Source organism: Rutidosis leptorrhynchoides, chromosome 9 (genome assembly GCF_046630445.1).
Source record: "Rutidosis leptorrhynchoides isolate AG116_Rl617_1_P2 chromosome 9, CSIRO_AGI_Rlap_v1, whole genome shotgun sequence".
NCBI lineage: Eukaryota > Viridiplantae > Streptophyta > Magnoliopsida > Asterales > Asteraceae > Rutidosis > Rutidosis leptorrhynchoides.
In genome coordinates, this window is record NC_092341.1 from 154,955,786 (window position 1) to 154,964,817 (window position 9,032).

A 9,032-nucleotide genomic window follows, 5' to 3' on the forward strand; every position below is an offset into this window, starting at 1 on the left:
AATCCTCTAGTGATTCCGATTCAACAAATTCAATTATGGAGAATCTGGAACCTTTAAGTATGGAAGGCCGAATGAGAGCTAAACGCACTGACCAAGGTCACGCAATTACTCATCCTGACATTAATGCGCCAGATTATGAAATCAAAGGACAAATTCTACACATGGTGACTAATCAATGCCAATTTAGTGGTGCACCGAAGGAAGATCCAAATGAACATCTTCGTACCTTTAATAGGATCTGCACACTATTTAAATCCGAGAAGTGGAGGATGAACAGATATATCTCATGTTATTTCCCCGGACTTTAAAGGGAGAAGCCAAAGATTGGTTGGAATCCTTACCTGAAGGGGCGATTGATACATGGGACGTTTTAGTTGAAAAATTTCTTAAACAATTCTTTCCGGCATCTAAAGCCGTAAGACTTCAAGGAGAAATTGTTACGTTCACACAGAAGCCAAATGAAACTCTATATGAGGCGTGGACAAGATTTGAAAAGTTATTAAGAGGATGTCCGCAACATGGTTTAGACACCTGTCAAATAGTACAAATATTCTACCAAGAATGATTCATCACTACAAGGAAAGACATCGACATAGCAGCTGGTGGTTCTATTATGAAGAAAACCGAAACTGATGCTTATAAAATTATTGATAACACTGCTTCCCACTCACATGAGTGGCACCAAGAAAAAGATATCGTTAGATCATCTAAAGCAGCTAGAGCCGATTCTAGCCATGACTTAGATTCCATTTCTGCAAAGATAGATGCTGTTGTGAGACGAATGGAAAAGATGACTAAAGATATACACTCAATACGAATTAGTTGTGAGCAGTGTGGAGGACCACATTTGACAAAAGATTGTCTTAGTATTGAACTAACAATGGAACAAAGTGAGAATATTTCATACATAAACCAAAGGCCTGGAAATAATTATCAGAATAATTATCAACCGCCAAGACCGATTTACAATCAAAACCTGAATTATAACCGAAATATTCCATACAACAACCAACAAGGTGATAGTAATCAACAAGTATCCAATAATACTTACAATCAGCGAAGATCTAATTTTCAAAACAAACCACCACAAACCGATGATAAAAAGCCGAATTTAGAAGATATGATGACGAAGCTAGTTGAAACTCAAACGCAGTTTTTCACATCTCAGAAACAAATGAATGAACAAAATGCTCAAGCATTTAGAAATCAACAAGCTTCTATTCAAAATCTGGAACAAGAAGTAAGTAACCTAGCAAGGTTAATAGGTGAAAGAAAACCGGAAAGTCTACCTAGTGATACAAATGCAAACCCCCGGAATGAAACAGCTAAAGCCATTACCACAAGAAGTGGTACAACACTTAAACCACCTGAAATACCTGTAACTTCTGATGAAGCTATTCCTACTCCACAAGAACCACAACTTGATCAAGATAAGGAAAAAGAACCGGTAGTTGAAAAGGTTAATGAAGATAACACAGCTAAGGCTAAACCTTATGTTAAACCATACCAACCACCACTTCCTTACCCGAGTAAAATGCAGAAAGAGAAACTTGAAGCCGAGCAATCTAAATTCTTGGATATGTTTAAACAGATAAATTTAAATCTTCCTTTCATTGATGTGATTTCAGGAATGCCTAGATATGCTAAATTTTTGAAAGATCTAATCTCAAATAGAAAGAAAATGGAAGAACTCTCGGCTGTTACTATGAATACTAATTGTTCAGTAGTGCTGTTGAATAAGATACCAGAAAAACTATCTGATCCAGGAAGTTTCACAATTCCATGTTTTCTGGTTAGTCTTAGTTCAATAGAAGCATTGGCAGACTTAGGTGCTAGTATAAATTTAATGCCGTATTCACTATACACTAAACTAGACCTTGGAGAATTGAAACCAACAAGAATAAGCATACAACTAGCTGATCGATCAATAAAATATCCTAGAGGGATAATGGAGAATATGCCAGTTAAAGTTGGTACTTTAGTATTTCCAGTAGATTTTGTTGTTCTGGACATGGAAGAAGATTCTCAAGTTCCTCTCATATTAGGAAGACCATTCTTAAACACGGCTAAAGAAATGATAGACGTGTTCGGTAAGAAATTGACCCTAAGTATAGAGGACGAGAGTGTTGAAATGTCCCGTTCTTATTGATTAAAAACGTTCCATATTAATTGATTTCGTTGCGAGGTTTTGACCTCTATATGAGACATTTTTCAAAGACTGCATTCATTTTAAAACAAACCATAACCTTTATTTCATCAATAAAGGTTTAAAAAGCTTTACGTAGATTATCAAATAATGATAATCTAAAATATCCTGTTTACACACGACCATTACATAATGGTTTACAATACAAATATGTTACATCAAAATAAGTTTCTTGAATGCAGTTTTTACACAATATCATACAAGCATGGACTCCAAATCTCGTCCTTATTTAAGTATGCGACAGCGGAAGCTCTTAATAATCACCTGAGAATAAACATGCTTAAAACGTCAACAAAAATGTTGGTGAGTTATAGGTTTAACCTATATATATCAAATCATAATAATAGACCACAAGATTTCATATTTCAATACACATCCCATACATAGAGATAAAAATCATTCATATGGTGAACACCTGGTAACCGACATTAACAAGATGCATATATAAGAATATCCCCATCATTCCGGGACACCCTTCGGATATGATATAAATTTCGAAGTACTACCGGTACTTTGGATGGGGTTTGTTAGGCCCAATAGATCTATCTTTAGGATTCGCGTCAATTAGTAGATCGGTTTACTAATTCTTAGGTTACCAAGCAAAAGGGGCATATTCGGCTTCGATCATTCACCCATATAATGTAGTTTCATTTACTTGTGTCTATTTCGTAAAACATTTATAAAACTGCATGTATTCTCATCCCAAAATATTAGATTTTAAAAGTGGGACTATAACTCACTTTCACAGATTTTTACTTCGTCGGGAAGTAAGACTTGGCCACTGGTTGATTCACGAACCTATAACAATATATACATATATATCAAAGTATGTTCAAAATATATTTACAACACTTTTAATATATTTTGATATTTTAAGTTTATTAAGTCAGCTGTCCTCGTTAGTAACCTACAACTAGTTGTCCATAGTTAGATGTACAGAAATAAATCGATAAATATTATCTTGAATCAATCCACGACCCAGTGTATATGTATCTCAGTATTGATCACAACTCAAACTATATATATTTTGGAATCAACCTCAACCCTGTATAGCTAACTCCAACATTCACATATAGAGTGTCTATGGTTGTTCCGAAATATATATAGATGTGTCGACATGATAGGTCGAAACATTGTATACGTGTCTATGGTATCTCAAGATTACATAATATACAATACAAGTTGATTAAGTTATGGTTGGAATAGATTTGTTACCAATTTTCACGTAGCTAAAATGAGAAAAATTATCCAATCTTGTTTTACCCATAACTTCTTCATTTTAAATCCGTTTTGAGTGAATCAAATTGCTATGGTTTCATATTGAACTCTATTTTATGAATCTAAACAGAAAAAGTATAGGTTTATAGTCAGAAAAATAAGTTTCAAGTCGTTTTTGTGAAGGTAGTCATTTCAGTCGAAAGAACTGTTAAAATACAATGCAAATTTAGAATAATATGGAATTAGTAAATGTATATGGGTAAAATATCTAGATATTAATATGTATAAGAAAATATCTAGATATCAGAATATGAGAGAAAAATCTAGAAATTGAAATGTAAAAGAAAAATCTAGATATTTGTAGGTTGTAGAAATGTTCCATGGAGTAGTATAAATATGGGAGGAGATTTCATTTGTGTTGTGAAGTAAGTTGTGAGAGTTGTGAGTAAGAGTGAAATAAGAAGTGAGTTGTGAAGAAGAGAAGAGTGTGAGTTAGCAAAAGTAGAGAAGAGAGAGCTTGTAAGTAATATTGTAATTGTAATATAATATAAGTGTTTTTGTTAAGTTTCCCGATCAAGCCTTAGTTTGTGTTTAAGTTCTTAGTGCACTTTTGTTGTTCTTATTATATGGTCGGCTCTGCCACCTAAGTAATACATGGTCGGTTATACCGCCTAAATATATATGGTCGACAATGTCGCCTAAGTACATTGTGCACTAAGGATTTATAAAATTAAAGGCTAAACAACGCCAAAGTATTGGTGTAGTGAGTCTTGTATAGTCTAGATCCTCTATAGTGGGTGTGTTGGGCTCGTCGAAGCTTCCAACAATTGGTATTAGAGCGGGTCGTTCGGGACCATTGCTAGTGGAGGTACTCATCAGTAAACGTTGGACGTTTACATCGACTTGTTTTCACCAAGGCTCTAAGGGAGATTCTGTCGGAGCACAGTTAGGAACTGTGAAAGCTCATCGGTCAGGGACCAAGCTTATTGGACGTTGGACGTCATGATGATAGATCTTGCAAGTACGAGCAGTGGAATCAAGAGTCTCAATAACCACAACTATGGTTATTGGCGGACTTGCATAGAATCCTACCTACAAGGACATGATTTATGGGAAATAGTTGCTGGCAGTGACACAACGCCTCCACCGAAATAAAATGTCGAAGCCTTGAGAAAATGGAACATCAAGGTCGGGAAGGCTTTATTTATATTGAAGACTACAATCGAGGAGGATCTATTGGAGCACATCCGTGACGAGAAAACACCAAAGGCAGCTTGGGAAACTTTTGAAAAATTATTTTCAAAGAAGAATGAAGCACGACTCCAGCTCTTGGAAAATGAGCTCGCAGGTATCTCACAAGGAAGTCTATCTATTTCTCAGTATTTCACCAAGGTGAAATCTATTTGCCGTGAGATATCTCAACTTGCCCCTGAAGAGAAAATGAGTGATGCAAGGATGAAGAGAATTATCATCCACGGCTTAAGATCCAAGTATAATGGATTTATAGCCGCTGTGAGAGGATGGCCTACTCAACCATCATTAATAGAGCTGGAGAATTTATTGGCTAACCAAGAGGCATTAGCCAAGCAGATGAATGAAGTAACCGTAAAAGACGGAGAAGATGCACTCTTCACCAATAAAAAGAAAGCAACATCTCGAAGACAAGAGGCGATGAAAGAAAGTAAGACATATGGGTGGAAGGGTCACCCAAAATCAAAAGGCAACGCTTCAGGGGGAGCTCAACAAGGAAGAAGAGATCATCGCCAACAATACGGGGAAAATGATAAGAGAAAGAATGGTGAATGCTTCAATTGTGGCAAGAAGGGTCATTTTGCTCGAGATTGTAGATTCCCCAAAAGGCGAACTTTCGAAGGAAATGTGGCCGCCACAAGAGATGAGAAGAAAGAGGTCACATTCGAAGCAACCATTAATGAGGAAACATGGGATGCAGAAGCTAAACTCTCTGTTGAAGCTGACATAGATGATCAAGCTCTTACAACAACTTTAAAGTCAAAAATAAACTACAAAGATGATTGGATCATTGATTCTGGGTGCTCAAATCATATGACCAATGATGAGACGAAGCTGCAAGAAATGAAGGATTACAAAGGAAAAAGAGTCGTGTTGACAGCCAACAATTCAAGGTTGTCTATTTCTCACATTGGAAAGACAATAATTCCAAGTGAAGGTGACTCTCATAAGCTCCATCTCGAGAAGGTGTATCTTGTCCCTGGCCTAAAGAAGAATTTACTGTCAGTACCACAATTGACAGTAGAAGGGAATTATGTGCTCTTTGGACCAGAAGATGTGTCTGTATTCAAGAGAGTGAAGGTGGTTGGCAATCCAATTATGCAAGGAAAAAGAATAGAGTCGGTCTATGTACTATATGCTAAAACAGCATATGTGGATAAGACTCAAAAGAATGAGAAGGCTGATTTGTGGCATGAACGTCTTGGGCATGTGGGATATAATAAGTTAAAGGAGATGATGGTGAAACGCATAGTAAATGGGCTTCCTCAAATTGATATCCGAACAGATACAATATGTGCTGGATGTCAATTTGGCAAAGCTCACCAATTGCCATTCAAGGAGTCAGCGCATCAGTCCAAGACACCACTAGAGCTAATACACTCAGATGTCTTCGGCCCAGTGAAACAAACATCACTTGGAGGTATGAAATATATGGTGACATTCATTGATGACTTCTCAAGATATGTGTGGGTTTACTTCATGAAGGAGAAGTCGGAGACTTTTCTAAAGTTTAAAGAGTTCAAGAACAAGGTAGAAAGTGAGCTCAATACTAAGATTCGATGCTTACGCACAGATAATGGAGGAGAATATTTATCAATCGAGTTCAATATCTATCTTGAGAAGCACAAGATCAGAAGGCAATTAACTTGCCCTAATACTCCACAACAGAATGGAGTGGCAGAACGTAAGAATCGTCATCTTGCTGAAACCTGTCGAAGTATGCTTCATGGTAAGAATGTACCAGGAAGATTTTGGGCCGAATGTATGAGGACGGCTTCATACGTGATTAACAGACTCCCACAAACAAAGTTGGGATATATTTCACCATATGAAAGATCATGGAAGATCAAGCCAACCGTCAACCATCTCAAGGTTTTTGGATGTGTATGCTACGTCTTCGTACCAGATCATCTACGAAGAAAATTTGATAAGAAGGCAATTCGGTGCATTTTTTTCGGTTATGATGAATCAAGAAAAGGATGGAGATGTTGTGATCCAAATACTGGGAAGTGTCATACTTCAAGAAATGTGGTATTTGATGAAGCTTCTTCATGGTGGTCATCTCAAAAGATAGAGCTTCCAGAATCTCATGGATTAGAAGAAGTTCCAGAAGAGAAAGAAAAACATAAAGAGCACATATCAGATCCAATTAAAGAAGGAGATGGATCGTACTCTAAGGAAACGAGTCCATGGAAAACTGGGGTACATCAATCTACATCCGAAGAGGTTCGTCCAAGCCAAATGGATGCCGAGGAGCATGTGCAAGAATTACGGAGATCAACAAGGCCGAGGCAACCTAATCCGAGGTATGCCAATGCTGCTCATGTGGATGAATCAATACCTATTGAGCCTTCCACTTATGAAGAAGCAGCACAAAGTCAAGAATGGCGGAAAGCAATGGAAGAAGAAATTAATGCATTAAAAGAAAACCAGACATGGAGTTTAGTTCCAAAGCCAAAAGATGTAAAACCAATATCTTGTAAATGGGTTTACAAGGTGAAGACTCGATCAGATGGCTCCATTGAAAGGTATAAAGCTCGACTTGTTGCTAGAGGTTTTTCTCAACAATATGGGCTGGATTATGAAGAAACGTTTAGTCCAGTGGCGAAGATCACAACAATTCGAGCTCTACTAGCTTTAGCCGCTAGCAAATCTTGGAAGCTGTGGCAGATGGATGTCAAGAACGCTTTCATACATGGAGAACTTGACAAAGAAATTTATATGTAGCAACCAAGAGGCTTTGAGAACAAGTCCCATCCTGACCATGTCTGCAAATTAAAGAAAGCACTATACGGCTTGAAGCAGGCTCCAAGAGCTTGGTACGGGAAGATTGGCGAGTTTTTAGTAAAAAGTGGTTTCACAGTTGCTCCTTCAGATTCTAGTTTATTTGTGAAACACGGTCAAGGAAAACTGGCCATAGTGCTAGTATACGTGGATGACTTAATCATCACGGGAGATCATTATGAGGAGATTCAAAGAACAAGGGAGAATCTTTCTATCAGATTTCATATGAAGGAGCTTGGAGAACTCAAACATTTTCTTGGACTCGAAATAGAGCAGAAAAGAGAAGGATTATTTCTGGGACAACAGAATTATGCGCGAGATCTTTTACAAAAGTACGGAATGCTTAATTGCAAACCTATCTCAACTCCGATGGATCCGAATACAAAACTACGAGCAGATGAAGGAAAAAGTCTTCAAGATGTTACCATGTATTTAAAGATGGTCGGAAGTCTTATTTATCTCACACTAAGCCGGCCAGACATATCTTATGCAGTTGGAGTGGTTAGTCGATACATGAGCAATCCGAAGAAGCCTCACCTTGATGTTGTACGACGCATCTTAAGGTATGTTAAAGGCACTATTAACTTTGGCATTTTGTACAAGAAAACAAAAGAATGTCACGTGACTGGATATTATGACGCCGATTACGCTGGAGACTATGATACACGACGGTCAACAACTGGATACATGTTTAGTCTTGGATCAGGAGTAATATCATGGTGCAGCAAGAGACAACCAACAGTATCCTTGTCAAGCACTGAAGCAGAATATCAATCGGCATCGTCAGCAACACAAGAAATTACATGGTTGAAACAACTAATGGAAGATCTTCATCAATCAACAGACTATCAAGTAGAGCTTTTCTGCGATAACCTATCAGCTATACGTCTAGCAGAGAATCCAGTCTTTCATGCAAGAACAAAACATATAGAAGTACACTATCACTATGTTCGCGAGAAGGTCCTTGAAGGGGAGATCAAGATGGTGCCAACAAAGACAGATGAACAGGTAGCAGATATATTCACCAAGAGCCTAAGTAAATCGAAGTTTACAAAATTCAGAGAAGCACTTGGAATGGTCTGCAAGATATCGTTGGAAGAAAATTTGCATTGAGGGGGAGTGTTAAAATACAATGCAAATTTAGAATAATATGGAATTAGTAAATGTATATGGGTAAAATATCTAGATATTAATATGTATAATAAAATATCTAGATATTAGAATATGAGAGAAAAATCTAGAAATTGAAATGTAAAAGAAAAATCTAGATATTTGTAGGTTGTAGAAATATCTAGATATTTATATATCCATGGAAATATCTAGGTTCTAGAATGTTCCATGGAGTAGTATAAATATGGGAGGAGATTTCATTTGTGTTGTGAAGTAAGTTGTGAGAGTTGTGAGTAATGAAATGTCCCGTTCTTATTGATTAAAAACGTTCCATATTAATTGATTTCGTTGCGAGGTTTTGACCTCTATATGAGACGTTTTTCAAAGACTGCATTCATTTTTAAAACAAACCATAACCTTTATTTCATAAATAAAGGTTTAAAAAGCTTTACGTAGATTATCA

At 37.0% G+C, this 9,032-nt stretch overlaps 1 non-coding gene across 1 annotated transcript; it reads right to left on the reverse strand.

Annotated features, from left to right (window-relative positions):
- Window positions 1–418: 418 nt before the first annotated feature.
- LOC139869514 (small nucleolar RNA R71) lies at window positions 419–525 on the reverse strand. The gene has a single exon (XR_011766121.1). It is a non-coding gene; the product is annotated as a small nucleolar RNA R71 (small nucleolar RNA).
- Window positions 526–9,032: the final 8,507 nt, after the last annotated feature.